The sequence below is a fragment of the Dreissena polymorpha genome, chromosome 1 (assembly GCF_020536995.1).
Source record: "Dreissena polymorpha isolate Duluth1 chromosome 1, UMN_Dpol_1.0, whole genome shotgun sequence".
In the NCBI taxonomy this organism is placed as follows: Eukaryota; Metazoa; Mollusca; class Bivalvia; order Myida; family Dreissenidae; genus Dreissena; species Dreissena polymorpha.
Genome location: NC_068355.1, coordinates 35480601 through 35497142, shown reverse-complemented (window position 1 = coordinate 35497142; position 16542 = coordinate 35480601). Strand labels below are relative to the sequence as shown.

Here is a 16542-nt window from a genome sequence, read left to right as displayed (position 1 = left end):
TTCTAACAAAATGCCTGTTACAGTTGTCTGCTCCTGTTTATAGATTGGGGTCATGTTGGTAAAGAAGTATACTCAATATGAAAGCAATATGTTAAGGGACATAACAAATATTTGAGGTGGTACACAAACTTTAACATAAATTTATCAATAATATGCATATTCTAAGTGAAAAAAGGACCATAATTCTTACAAAATGCTTGATAAAGTTGTCCGCTCTTATTTATAGGTTGGGTTCATGTTGCTTAAGAAGTATGCAAAATATAAAAGCAGAATCATTGAGAGAATGGACATGAACATTATTTCATGACCATTCAATTAACAAGTTATATGGCTGACCATATCCCAAAGCAAAATATGTTTTTTTTTTAATTCTTTGAAGAAAACAATATCTAATAATCTGTATAAAAATACTATAAGCTAAAAGGTGTAATTGCTTTCTAGTCAAACAAGAATTTGTTATCATTGTGACAAAACTATCACCCAATGGTGCAAGTCATAATATGTCGCATGATGTTATAGATTGTCTAAGTGTTGTAATTTTCAGTGAAATATGATACAAAATTTAGATGCACAACCTCATATGAGAATGAAAATACCTGAAAGTTTGAATGCTGAACGTTGAATATGTAAGTGAACACCCACAGGCCACAGACATTTACAAAGACCGACAGACATCCATCCAAGGTGATTCCTATATACCCCAATCATCACGGGGGTATAATGAATAAATATCTTACTCCAGCGGCATATTTGTATACTTAAAACTTGGACAGGTGGTTAATTTTAATTTATAGATATCCTTATTTAAAAATAAATGCAGAAAATTATTTCATAGAATGTTGACTGCATTTCAATGATTGTTAAAAAAAATTAACCAGCATTTAATAGGCATTTTCTTTAATTTATGCAAGGGGAATTTTGTAAATATACATGTGAAAAACAAAACAAAAACCTTTTGGTTTAGAGGCTGAATTTTGGCACAAAAATGTATGAAAATATGCCCTGACCCTTTATGATTAAAACTGATATCAAATCAACTCTTATATGTATTTATTTACTCAGTTTGACCAATTTACAATTTAAAAACACAAAATTCCTGATAAGTAATAGGAACTTTTCTACAGAAAGGTCAGCAAAAAGCTGATGTAACGTGAACTAAATGTGCAAATCTAAACTCATTAAAAACTGGGTTAAATGCATTTATAGCGTAAAGAGTTGTTCCAGATTTGCCTGTACAAACTAATCAGCCACGACACTTTCAGCTTTTATGGAATTCTTTGTTTTAAGGTATATTCGGAAAGTGTGGTCACAAATTAGCTTGGGCAGACTTAACACGCTTTTGTGGGTAAAACACTTGAGGCACATGCATTAAGCCCTGTTTTCACAGAGCGCAGCTGAAATACTTCCTGTTTTTGTTGCTGCTGCTGCCATAGCCAGAGATTGTGTGAGTCTTGACGCCAAAGTCACCACCCTGAACCGGGAATGTAGGACAACGCTGCTCCTCAGGCATCAGGTTCATATTATTGGAGAGCGATATATGGAGGTCAGTCACTTTAAGAGGCGAGTCACTCAGCGCCTGCTCTATCTGTGGATCAGATTGTTTCACCTCGAGTGACTCGTCGGGATGAAAGTTGAACTCACCAAGGCTCAACTGTTTGAAGTGTTGATTTAGCGCCTTGTGAGAAGATGTTAAAAGGTGGCGTGCTGAATTTCCTGAGCGAGTTGTAGTATAAGTGGATTGGGATTGCCTAAACATTCATGATGTTTGTCTTGTTTGCTTATAATGTTTTCTGCAAAGGAAATGGAAAGTAAACTAAAAATAGTGTTTTTAGTGACAAACGAATATGCCTTGACAATGTATGTTGAAACACCTTACTTAACACTTTTTAATGCAACACATTGAGTCTATATTTTATATTTAGGATTGCATAATGATTTATTTTTCGCCAGTTAGCACTCACAATAGCATTGTTATAATGAATAACGCGCAGCAACGTGTTAAATCGAAATTTTGGGGTTTTAAACAGTGAGGAATACATGGTAAAGTACATTTTGTAGCAAGTTGCCATATTTATTTGTACATTAAAAAACAGGAATAACTTAAGCACTTTTAGACGTGACACTATACCCCTTAAAATATGATGCAATACAACATTTTGCTAACGAATACTTAAAAATTTAGAATCAGTGCTAAAAATATAAATTGTACTTATATTCAACTTATAGAGCTGAATAAGGAAATGAACTCAATGTCACAACCTATTAAAAACAGTATTTGTTTTGTCAAACATTTAATTGGGAATTAAGCCAGTAATTATCGAAAAATATGGAATAGACTTTTTGAGATTAGGAATGCTTTGACCAAATAAATAACACTGTAAGGTCTCACCTGAAGCTCAAGATGCAGAGATGACATTCTAGCCTCGCTGATATTGCTAAGAGCCCAGTTTGAGTTCTACCTAACATCGGGTTGAGAATCAAAGAGCATATTGGACCACACAACAAAACTGCTGTCATTTTTCAACACCTTCTCAAGCGCCGACTCAATGCCAGGCTGTTTAGGATTGGAGTGGAAAGTTACAAACCCTGATGGGTTCACCTTTAGCACCTTGTTTCAGCTGTTGGTCGAACTTCCCGCCAGAGGCATGGCCATGGAAGCTCTGAGTGTTCACAACAAAGTCGGTGGTGCCTTTCTTTGTTAGCAACTGCGTCAAAAGTGCGTTCTTTTTGGACAGTTTGGACACCTGTGAGGACAAACCGGGACTGTCCGTAAAGTCACGACTGTCCAGGAGTATCCCAGTGGTAAGCATACGCTTTTGACTAAAACTCTACAAATATTCCTTGATTTTCTCTTGTTACTTTCCGTTCTACTGTTTGTCCCAAAAAGAATGGAACGAGTTATCCAACTTTGTATTTATCATGATATTAGTTGTGAAGTCCAACATTGAGAACTGACCGTACATGTTGCCATAACTGCTGCAATAAGGCCTTGTGTCTGTAACGGTTGTCCCATCTCCGGCACTCGGGTCTAACAAACCAATCAGGCTCAAGTGCGGATCACTCGACACGAAAATTGTGGTTGTTGAGAACCATGTGTTAAAACTCTTTGTGCTCAAAATTTTCTATAGGAGGAATTTGTTCAACGATGCTGACCCTTTGAAGCTGGATGTCAAATGGGAGAAGCTAGGGGTCAGGGGAGTGGTCGTGCTTGACTTGAGGCTTCTGCAGGCCTGGCTGGTGCCGTTGCCGTACCAACTCTATATCAAAACCGGGGCTCTCCTGAAAACATGGGAAATATGAACTAATAAAAAAGGTTTATATTACAATCTATAACAAACTATGTCTCTTGATAAAGTTTTTCAGAGGCAAAACTTCATTCTCATGAATGTTGAACTTGGCATTTCACTGGTTCCTTGTCCAAAATAACATGACAATGGATTCAATCAAACCATATCGTACTCAAACATCATTTAAATTGTTGGTCAATACTTTATTAATCTGTCAATTCATAAATAATAGTTTTAACTTTTTTTGTTAGTGTCCGCTACAATGCAATCCCCGGACATGGAAAGGCCGCGTCCCCCCACATCACTGGACTGTAATACAGCCAGCCTTTCACCAGACAGTTGTCTTCTTTGCTGAGCAGTAGCTGTAACGTTGAGCGAACCAATATGGAATATGCAAACTGCACAGGCTAATCTGGGACAACACTTAACACACATGCATTAAGTCCTGTTTTCCCATGCAACCTTACATTGTTGCCATTGCATGCATGAAAACTAACTCTAAAGCTTTTATTACACTGTTCTTGGAATGAGGCCGGGGTCCTTCTTATTGAGAACAAATGCATTCCATGGAATCATATTTATAAGCTTTATTAAATATCTCACAACTTTATAAAAACTCAAGGCCTTACGAGGATGACAGAAATTCTTGGGGTGTTGTCTAACTGAGGTTCCTGTATGATAAGTTGGAAAGCATCGAGCTAAAGAAGAGTTTGAGTTATTGATCCTCAAGTAAAACAAGTCCTGCTGTAAACATGATATACACAATAAAAGACGCCATTTTATGTTTTATTAAATAATATCATTCTTATCAATTTCATCTTTAACATTCTTTGTACACAGGTTACACTGTAAACCATTATTATTTGAGGGACATTATTTTTGTTGATTTTAAGGGTTGACTGATCCACAAATTTATCACACACAGAAAAGTAACTGACACAAATTCATCATTTATTTTTCTGAACCGAGAAATCCACAAAATAAACTAATGTGTCCGTAAAAGTCTTTTTGACCACGAAATTTCGGATGAATATATATACGAGTTTACACTATACAAACAAGTAAAGAGGATATTTTATCTTAAGTACATTCATACTTTTCTTTTCCACCTCATCTTTTTTGCATTCTTAATACACAGGGGATACATAAGCAGGTCTTTTCCTGGCGTATTTATGGGTATGTGAAATGGACCCATACGCAAAGCGTTTTTCTTTCTTTAACAAGGGCTGTTTGTAAAACATGCATGCCCCAAATATGGGTTGTCAGTTGTAGTGGCAGCCATGGTGTTAATACGTTTTTAGTCACTGCGACCTTGACCTAGTGACCTGAAAATCAATAGGGATAATCTGCCAGTCATGATCAAGGTATCTATGAAGTTTGATGATCCTAGGCCTAGGAGTTTTCTTGAGACATCATTCGGAAACAATTTTACTGTGTCGAGTCACCGTGACTTTTGACCTAGTGACCTGAAAATCAGTAGGGGTCACCTGCAAGTCATGATCAATGTACCTATGAAGTTTCATGATCCTAGGAGTAAGCAGTCTTGAGTTATCATCTGGAAACCATTTTACTGTGTCCGAGTCACTGTGACCTTGACCTTTAACATAGTGACCTAAAAGTCAATAGGGGTCATCTGTGAGTCATGATCAATGTACCTATGAAGTTTCATGATCCTAGGCATAAGCATTCTTGAGTTATCATCTGGAAACCATTTTACTGTTTCGGGTCACCATGACCTTTACCTTTGACCTAGTGACCTAAAAATAAATAGGGGTGATCTGCAAGTCATGATCTATGTACCTATGAAGTTTCCTGATCCTGGGCGTAAGTGATCTTGAGTTATCATCCAGAAACCATTTAACTGTTTAGGGTCAATGTGACCTTGACCTTTGACCTAGTGACCTGAAAATCAATAGGGGTCATCTGAGAGTCATGAACAATGTACCTACACAGTTTCATGATCCTAGGTCTAAGCGTTCTTGAGTAATCATCCGGAAACCATTTTACTATTTCGGGTCACCATGACCTTGACCTTTGACCTAGTGACCTCAAAATCAATAGGGGTCATCTTCAAGTCATGATCAATGTACCTATGAAGTTTCATGATCCTAGGCGTAAGCGTTTTTGAGTTATCATCCGGAAACCATTTTTCTATTTCGGGTCACAGTGACCTTGACCTTTGACCTAGTGACCTCAAAATCTATGGGAATCATCTGCGAGTCATGATCAATGTACCTATGAAGTTTCATGATCCTAGGCCTTAGCATTCTTGAGTTATCATCCGGAAACCATCTGGTCGACGGACATACAGACATAAGGACAGACGGACCGACATGAGCAAAACAATATTTGTACTGTGCCGAGTCACCGTGACCTTTGACCTAGTGACCTGAAAATCAGTAGGGGTCACCTGCGAGTCATGATCAATGTACCTATGAAGTTTCATGATCCTAGGAGTAAGCAGTCTTGAGTTATCATCCGGAAACCATTTTACTGTGTCCGAGTCACCGTGACCTTGACCGTTAACATAGTGACCTAAAAGTCAATAGGGGTCATCTGTGAGTCATAATCAATGTACCTATGAAGTTTAATGATCCTAGGCCTAAGCATTCTTGAGTTATCATCCGGAAACCATCTGGTCGACGGACATACAGAAATACGGACGGACGGACCGACATGAGCAAAACAATATACTCCCTCTTCTTAGAAGGGGGGCATAAAAAGAGAATTAGGCATTCGATCTCCAAGTGTGTATTAAAAGTGTTCACTGGTGACACCACATGTCTGCATATGTGTAGATACAGTTATAAAGACAAGGGCTGTTTGTAAAACATGCATGCCCCCCAGGGCTGTCAGTTGTAGTGGCAGCCATTGTGTGAATATGTTTTTTGTCACTGTGACCTTGACCTTTGACCTAGTGACCTGAAAATCTGTAGTGGTCATCTGCCAGTCATGATCAATATACCTCTAAAGTTTCATGATCCTAGGCCTAATTTTTCTTGAGATAACATCAGGAAACCATTTTACTGTTTCGAGTCACTGTGACCTTGACCTAGTGACCTAAAAATCAATAGGGGTCATCTGCCTGTCATGATCAATGTACCTATGAAATTTCATGATCCTAGGCGTAAGACTTCTTAAGTTAACATCCGGAAACCATTTTACTCTTTTGAGTAACTGTGACCTTGACCTTTGACCTAGTGACCTGAAAATCAATAGGGGTCATCTGCCAGTCATGATCAATATACCTATGAAGTTTCATGATCCTAGGCCTAAGCATTCTGTAGTTATCATCCGGAAACCATTTGACTATTTCGAGTCATTGTGACCTTCCCCTTTGACCTAGTGACCTGAAAATCAATCTGCCAGTCATGATCAATGTACCTATGAAGTTTCATGATCCTAGGCGTAAGCATTCTTGAGTTATCATCCGGAAATCATTTGACTATTTCGAGTCACTGTGACCTTGACCTTTGACCTAGTGATCTGAAAATCAAAAAGGGTCTTCTGCTAGTCAAGATCAATATACCTATGAAGTTTCATGATCCTAGGCCTAATTATTCTTGAGTTAACATCAGGAAACCATTTTACTATTTCGGGTCACTGTGACCTTGACCTTTGACCTACAGACCTCAAAATCAACAGGAGTCATCTGCGAGTCATGATCAATGTACCTATGAAGTTTCATGATTCTAGGCGTAAGCGTTTTTGAGTTATCATCCGGAAACCATTTTTCTATTTCGGGTCACCGTGACCTTGACCTTTGACCTAGTGACCTCAAAATCTATAGGGGTCATCTGCGAGTCATGATCATTGTTCCTATGAAGTTTCATGATCTTAGGCGTCAGCATTCTTGAGTTATCATCCGGAAATGATTTTACCATTTTGAGTCACTGTGACCTTGAACTTTGACCTAGTGACCTGAAAATCAATAGGGGTCATCTGCCAGTCATGATCAATATACCTATTTAGTTTCATGATCCTAGGCCTAAGCATTCTGTAGTTATCATCCGGAAACTATTTGACTATTTCGAGTCATTGTGACCTTGACCTTTGACCTAGTGACCTGAAAATCAATCTGCTAGTCATGATCAATGTACCTATGAAGTTTCATGATCCTAGGCCTTAGCGTTCTTTAGTTATCATCAGGACACTATCTGGTGGACGTACAGAAGGACCAACAGGCCGACATGTGCAAAACGATATACCCCCTCTTCTTCAAAAGGGGGGCATAATAAGTGCCTTATGATTAATATGTCTCAATTATATTTCAATAAGATCTAAAAAAAGTATATAACTAGCATAATATGATTTTATTCTTTTAATATTAAGTATTAGAAATAGTCAATTAAATTTGTTTTTCTGAAATTGATGGACTTTTCGCACGAAAAAAATAAAAATCCAAAAATTGCATTTTTTCCCAAATTGGCCATGAAAAGGCCTGATAATTAAAACGTCTTTGTTACCTTCTGTGTATTCAGGTCATCCTTGTCCACCACATCCTCAGCATCCTTGTCCTGACTCAGCAGCCACTGGAGCAGCAAAATAGCTTGATGTATTTCTTGTATGTATATTTAGGACTCACACAAATTTATATAAATGTAATGAAAATCAATAACAGATGTTCAACAGCATAAAATATGGCAAATTAATAAATCTCACATCAAGTGTTACCTTTCTGTCAACATTGCGTAAAATATCAATATATACTCCTCCAAAGATTACTTAAACAACATTTTATTTAAAAAATATTCATCCATATACATTTCTTACATGGCATGGTGTTTATAGAAATGAAAGTCTAAAAATAGCCTCAGTTGCTACGTACATGTGCATCTATGTACAAATATGTAATTTTCAGTTGAAATGCTTTGTTTTTTCATGCACAGTTTACAAGAACTAAATGTTAGGACCATAATGACACAAATGATATGACAACATAACATAATATGCATTAGATCTAATGTTCTAACAAAACCCCTCACATTGTGTAATCAGATAACAATATGTTAACATAAATTATTTGTATCTTTTAGCTACACACTTACACTACTATGTTCGTATGCTAAACAACACATTGTAATTGAAATACTAATCACTAATTACAACAACTAGTACATACATGTACACACTATTCCACTCTGAACACCAGGATGTTGTCCCCATATTGTCCCACAATGATGGATGATGTTGTGCTGCTGTAGCAGACTGACTGTGGGCACCACACTCCATCCTCCTGAGTAGCAAGATTAGCCAGCTTACTCTCTCCCTCCCAGCCCACCTGTAGTACAGTGTTGGACAGGCGTCCACAGACCAGCACCTGGCCTGCAGGGGTCACATGTAGACCATATGGGCCATCTAGTGCTGGGTCTGTGTATAATGTAGCCAGGAGTGTGCCATCCCTGGCCAGGGTGTGAAGCTCTCTCTGGCCCCAGCTGGTGATGTACAGCCTGTCTCCTGTGGGACTCACAGCACACCTCCATACTGCAAAACAGAGTAACATCAAGATATTGAATTATTGTCAATGTTAAATAATCTTATTAAACGTACTGCAGTGATATTGTATTACGCATGTTGCTATAAAGAGGCCTTTACACATCTAAAATATATGCATACATTTCAATGATTCAATAGTTAAGCGTGACAATAAACTTCAGTAGCAGAGCTACAGTATTGTGTTAACGTTTGACATGTTGAAATGCGACTGGTGAGTTAGATAAGAATTGAAGCAAAACAATTACACAGATGGAAACAATTACACATACAGAAACAATTGCACAGTTCAATCAACAGTTTATACCATGTTACTATGTGCAGCATGAATAGATTTCCCACACATGAATACATGTGATAACTATGTACTGAAATAAGTGAAATTGACCAAAGCAGTTATAATTCATGTGCCGTGTTACAACATTATTTGTGTTTTTCAAGTGTTTATAACAAAAAAAATAATATTCAAAACAGCAGTTATTGACACTTTTCTAGCTAGTTAGTTACCAAACCAATTTCAAAAGCAAAATGTTTAAATGAACATAGATCTACTACTATAATTGCAATGAAATTAATACATACATTTGAACACTTCATAAAAGAATACAACCACAAGAGTACCTATGCTATATGGTGTTATGAAATTATTCAATTTATCAAAGATATTGTACATGTACAATAATTTAAAAACCACAAAATTAGGACTAGGTCAGAAAGTGTCTCACTGCAAGGAACTCAGTTTCTATTTATAGACATGCCATGTAGTGACAGTCAAAATACTTCATTACTCATGTTTATAAATCAATATTTCTGAATCTAATTGTTTTGGCTACATTGCACTGTAGCATTCAAAGGGCACATATGAATTATAGAACAAATATTTTATAATACATCAGCAGGTTTTCTGCTATGACATCCGACTGTTATTTTATTTTTATCTCACAAAGTATATAACTATAATTTATATGATTAAAAAAAAACAAGATAAAGGCCATATGAGTCAATATTTGTTGATTAAAAAAATAAATCCCAATTCGGTTCATTAAGTCGATAAAATTTTTCCAATTTGTGATTGTATGGATTTAAAACAAGAGCACAGTTTAACAGGTGCCAACGCTCGGCTGCGAAAGCTTGTTTATGTATATATTTATGTAGATATAATTTTAACTAAACAGTAACATGCCTCTAGTTCAAAGATTCTTAAGATTAACAACCACTTTTTTAATATGGACATGAATTGTTTAAGTGAGAACAAAACATAACATACTTTATGTGGTAGGACTAGGAAATTAATATTAACTTTGTTGAAAACCATTCAAATAAACATTAAGATTGATGTATGTATAATAATAAACTTATTCATTTTAGCTAGACTGCATCCAAAGCCTTAGGCTTGTTGAGATACTCTCAAGTCTGTTTTCTGGGAAGAACCAGTACATAGTGTTTTTGTAAAGATCATGAGAACCCTCCCCAAGTAGGGATCAAACCTGTGGCCTCCCAATGGCTAGGCAGGCACCATATCTACAATGCCACAACAAGATTATTAAACGATACAATATATAAATAAATAAATAAATAAATATATATATATAAGATTTATGTATTTCATTTATGCCAGGTCACATGCTGATGACACCAGTGTCGGTGATGGCAGCTTTGAAAGTGTCGGTGGCCAGGCATCTCCTGACATGCATGAAATCTCCACAAATAACAAACAAGAGGGCCATGATACATGTAGCCCTGTATTACTCCACTGCTGAAACAAATATTCTTGGCATGTGCAAATACTTATATATAGGCCCTATTTAAGCACATGTACACTTTTGTGACCCCCTGGGCTGGGTCAAATTTAACCTCAGGGGCATAATTTGAGCACACTTTGTAGAGGACTACTATATCTCACGACATGCAAAATGTGGTAGCCCTAGGTCCTAGAGTTTAGGACAAGAATATATTAAAAGTTTTCACAAAACAAGCAAGATATGAGCGTATATAATGTTCAATTTTGTGACCCGCGGGTCAAATTTGACCCAAAGGGCATAATTTGAACAAACTTGGTATAAGAGGACTATAAGAATGATGTTACTGCATAACATATTTGGTAGCAATAGTCCGAATTGTTTTTGACAAAAAGATTTTTTTAAAGATTTCACAAAATAGGCGCTTTATAAGTTTATTAGATGTCTATACATACCAAATTTGGTAGCCCTAGGCCCAATGGTTATAGACAAGAAGATTTTTAAAGTTTTCAAAAAATAGGCCCCATTAGTGTATGTTCAGTTTTGTGACCCCGGGCTCAGGGTCAAATTTGACCCAAGGGGCATAATTTGAACAACCTTGGTAGAGAACTATAAGATGTCACTACATACCGAATTTGGTAGCCCTATGCCTTGTAACACTTTTGGCCTAGTAAGCTGACTAAACTCAATTGGAACTATCATACATGTAGGGATGCTCTTAAGCCTTGGTTATTTGGCGGTCAGACCGATGTTAAAACGGTCATGAAACTGCTTGTTTACTGGGGTTAGGAAAAAATACTCCAATTTGACAGGGTGATGGAAAGTTTTGTTTACTTGCTGAGATCACGTTTTCTGGAACATGACCGTTTATATAAGCATTCATACATGTATAAGCATTAGTATAAAAAAGGGGTATTTTTAAAACAAATCGAGCCATTATTGATAGCAACTAGCACAGTAAACATTATAATTTTACGGCTTTATGGTAAGTGGAGGAGAGACGGACATTTACTTTCTGGACGGATTATATTTGTGTTGAAGTATCTTGTTTCTTTCTTGTTTTGATCTTGTTCAATTTCTTAATAAGAATTACATACATTTACAATACAAATAAGAATAATATACATTTACAATACAACATATACAAACATTTAAACAAGAATAAAAAGACTATATATGCTATAAAAAGACTTGTTGCTTTCTTTCGCAAACTAACGAGTAGTTAAACGAACCTGGAAAATTCATTTCAAAACAAAAGATTACACAATGCGACTTAAACGAACCTTTGAACACTAATATATTCACATAAGGGTAGAAGTGTCACAGCCTTATGGTTAAAGGACAAAAAGATTTTTAAAGCGTTCACAATATAGGCACTATATAAGCATATAATCGATTTTGTGGCCCCCAGGGCAGGGTCAAATTTGACCCCTGGGGCATAGTTTCAACAAACTAAATAGAGGACTATACAATGTCACTACATACCAAATTGTGTAGCCCTTAAGGCCTATTGATTATGGACAATTTTTTTTTAAGTTTTCACAAAATAGGCATAATATAAGCATATGTTCAATTTTGTGACCCCCGGGGCAAGATCAAATTTGACCCCAGGGATAAAATTTGAACAGATTTGGTAGAGGACTGTTAGATGTCACTACATACCAAATTTGACAGCCCCAGACCAGATGGTTATGGACAAGAAGATTTTTTAAGTTTTCACAAAATAGACCTTATATAAGCATATGTTCAACTTTGTGACCCCGGGGCAGGGTCAAATTTGACCCAAGGAATAAAATTTGAACAAACTTGGTAGACAACTATAAGATGTCACTACATACCTAATTTGATAGCCCCCCCGGGTGTACATTGTCCAGGGTTATCATGGAACTTAGGCTGGAAATCCATGGTATAACATGGAATTCCATGGAAATCCCTGGAATTTGATATAGTTTCCAGGGTTTTCCAGGGTTTTGTTCTTGAAATGTCCATGAAACATGGACTTTTTTTTCCATCATTTTCCAGCCTTGGATGGAAAAGCATGGAAAACGCTGGATTTAGGCTGGATAACCATGGAAGATATTTCCAGATAGCATGGAAAGTGGGACTTAGAAATTTTTAAGCATGGAAAATACTCTAACATTTTCAGCTGACCCTGGAAAAGACTTAGACTTTTTAAGAGGAGAAAATAACTTATAAAAATGCAACACATTTTATTCAAAGTTAATCAAAGTTCAACAATTTACACAATATATGAATAAAACATAAAACAATGTGCATAGTTTAACCCATTTATGCCTAGTGAACTCTCGCATCTTTCTCAGTTGGATCAATTTATTTCCAAAATTAGGGATGTCTAGTATATTTATTTCTATATTGAGAACAATTCTTACAGAAATTCCTTTAGGCAAACAGCGTAGACCCAGATGAGACGCCGCATCATGCGGCGTCTCATCTGGGTTTACGCTGTTTGCAATGTCCTTTTTTCAGGACGCTTGGCATGAATGGGTTAAAACATAAAAAATTATATATACACGGGGGGCAATATAGAAAAAAATATCATTCAAAATTCAAAAGACTGTGCAGCTAATACATGTAAAGTATTATTATGAAATTGATAGAATGAACTTGGACAATATAAAAAATCTGATTCACAATTGCAATATTACACTTAGCCTTACTGTGTACCAAATGTCATTATAATACAACTAGATCCCTAAACAAAAGATAAAGAAAAAAATATAGATGTTAATTTAAATTATTGTAAGTTATTAATTTTAATAAACATTAACTGATCATGAAACAAAACATGAAGCAAGTAAGGCATATATAAACTTAAATCAAATTAACAAAATTATATACACTGTTTTGAGCATGCAGACAATATCAGATGACCATGTACTGGGTAATATGCTTATGTGAAAATGCAAAATATGTCACATATATTGCAATTAAGTATAGTTTTGAACCCTAATCATATTTAATCCTAAATATCTAATCTGTCTCGTGATGATTTGGGAGCAAAGCAGCGTAAATACATGTATTTTTTTCATCTGCAATTACCACAAGGGGCTCTCTTAAGTCGGTTATAGCAACTACTACCGGGTAAAGGCGGGTCATTTTATGGATGTGTGGTACCCTGTTTGGAAGTATGGAGTCTATTAGTTTGACTAAGAACCCAGAAGCACACACCTGCTTAGTGTCAACATTTGCAATATATCTATCTACTTCTATTGCATGATAGTTGTTCATCATGATTGTGTAAGAATTTTGCTTCTTAACCTTTTCAGTTTCTCTACTGTACATAGTAAAACAATTGTGTATTATCTTAAATGATCTATTAAACTTGCTGAGATCTGTTGTGCCAAACTCATTTTGTAAGAATATAGTCTCCGACTCAGTCATGGTTTTAAGTGGAGTCGGCTTTACAACATGACATTGTTTTGCATTTCCATGTTTCTGGGTGTATGTTTTACTCTTCAGCATTTTTGTTATTTGCTCTTTAGCAGTGGAACTATATGGCAATTCTACAAGTTTTCTTTCCACACGCTTTTTGGCTTGCATCTGCCAGAATATATCTTTGCACACATTACCTGTCCCATGGATTGTGTCCATTATAGTGCCATTAAAAGATTCGTATGGAAAGCAAGACCAACACCAAAGGGGTCCCCATCGCCTGACCATATCAGAATAATGAACAAGATTATGTACATTCATACTCATAAACTGCTGTCCATACAAAAGTTCTACATTTTTGGTAAAAGCGCACAGCAACATATTTGCTCGATTTATTTGATCAGGTTCAATTCCTTCTCCAAGGAGGATGTAAATTCCTTCAACTAAACAGCTGAAATGAAGTATGTAGACACGCTCAAGATAAGGAATAAGACACGGTAATGAATAAAACAAGAGCCAATTTCGTAGTTCCGATGCTTTCCAGTGATGATATGTGTTTGTTATTGCTCTTGGGCGTCTATGGATAAAGTAGGGTGGCTTGATTGATTGGAGATGACGATCAATTGATTTTGTATGTGATCCAATATACCATGCCTTTTTGGCAAACTTTGCATCAAACCAGATTTCCATGAATTTTTTTACTACACCAAGAAGCGCTCCGTGCATGTAGTCAATCACTACATTATTCATTAATGAAAAGTATGTCAAGTACATGAAGACAGTTTCCCCGTAGAATCCCATGACACGCTTACGACTGTTTCGAGCTTCCTTTGCATGCTCTCTAATGGACTCTTCTGTGCGCATTTCTAAATGTTCCTGGTATTGATAGGACCTGCAATGCCCAGCACCACTGGCTACAGATTGACCTTGGTGGAGACAATAGAGGCAGCCATATTCTCCATTGTGATGAGTCATTTGTAGAATGTATGCCCTGGCTTGCAAATCCATTGTCATGACCAAGAGCATTGCCCTCGAATGTATTGACTGACCTTCATTCACAAATTCAAACCCTTCATGGTACAAACAGTTAAGGTTTTGAACCAGTGGCTTCAGAAACGACACCATGTTGGGTTTGCCACTGCCTTGCCAAATGCCCCAGAGAATCATGTTACTACAGAGAAACCTGTCCTTTTGGGGCAATTCATTAACCAGTAAATAAACTGGCCACAATGATACTGAAGAGCTTTTAAACAATGGCACCCCATCAGTAAACATAGACAATGAAATATTGTTACTATTGTGAAGGAATGCCCCAGGTTGTTTAAGTTTTCTGTATTCATCTCCAGACCTGATGTCAGAAATGACAGATGTTGAAATATCTGTTCCTTCTTGGATAGAAGCCCATATTCCAGGTCGCTCAAGAAGTTCTTTTAATTGACACCCAATGTCAGCTGTCACAAAGTAAGCATTTGAAGCTGAAGTGCCTGTGCAGCCAGGTGTAGAACATATTTCTTCATTGTCAGACGTGCTTTTTTTGCACATGCCACAAAACAAATTGTGTGTTAGGTAGTGTCTGTCAAATCCACACTCTTCTTTCAAAGTCTGAACTGAACTTACTGCAGTATTTGACGTTGGTAAATGTAACCTTACAACATTCAAAAGATCTTTAATTGCTACATTGGATAAATTGTGTCTGGTTGCATACGCTGCTATCGCCATAACATGTTCTGTTTTAGAAATGCTTGATTCAAACAGATCTTCTTGTGGCGGTATGACATACAGTGGAGGGCCTGATTTATTTGTTCTGTTCATCTGTGGATCATAATTTTCATCATCACTTTCTTCCTCGTCATTAGAACTAGCAACATACAGACTGTGTTCAGGTTCGAACTCGGAGCCACACTCAATATCCATGTCACTGTCAAAGGATTCTTCTTCATCATCTCTGTCTGTGGCTGTTGGCAGTACAGTAGCATCTGCATCTTTCAATGTCTCTTCATTCAAGTGTGCACTGCAAAAATATGAAATTCTATCTATGCACTACATTTACAAATTTGGATGGCTTGCTAATGTGAAGTAATGGTCATTTACGCAAATTATTAGAATCGTTGTCTGAATAGTTATTTTCAAGAAAACATACACTGACTTTATAATTAATGATATAAATTGTTTGGGCCAATAACGAACACTAAAATTGCCTAGACATACTGTATAGATTTGAGTGGGGCATATTAATTTTAATTTGTCACGCATACTTATAGACATATAATACGGTGTATGAACTGTCGGGAACAGTATGTCTAATATATGCTTAGACGCCTTTGCCTGTTAAATACATATAATGACATAACATGAAAACGTTTTCGAATCTTAAATTGGACCACACAAAGCGCCGCCAATCTGGTGTATGAATTTCGTTTTTTGTTTCGGTTTCATCTCTGTTAAATGTTGTATCGTAGAAGTTTATGTAACGCATGGACACTTGTTTATGAAACGATTGTATCGCACAGAATACTCGGAACATGCGTTGATATGGACATTGAAATTATTAAATACCTTAATGGTCTCTTCTTTGATGCGTACAATGTACTCTTGGGTCGTTCAACAGACGTATTTGATTCATACTGCTT

The 16542-nt window shown here is 36.6% G+C and overlaps 1 long non-coding RNA gene across 2 annotated transcripts; it reads right to left on the bottom strand.

Annotated features, from left to right (window-relative positions):
* Positions 1 to 2575: 2575 nt before the first annotated feature.
* LOC127876892 (uncharacterized) lies at positions 2576 to 8685 on the bottom strand. 2 transcript variants are annotated; one of them, XR_008048142.1, is made up of 4 exons: positions 8410 to 8685; positions 7754 to 7819; positions 3527 to 3649; positions 2576 to 3279 (listed from the first exon to the last, which is right to left on the bottom strand). It is a non-coding gene; the product is annotated as an uncharacterized LOC127876892 (long non-coding RNA). The 2 variants fall into 2 exon arrangements; XR_008048141.1 differs by lacking the exon at positions 3527 to 3649.
* Between the last annotated feature and the right edge of the window lie 7857 nt (positions 8686 to 16542).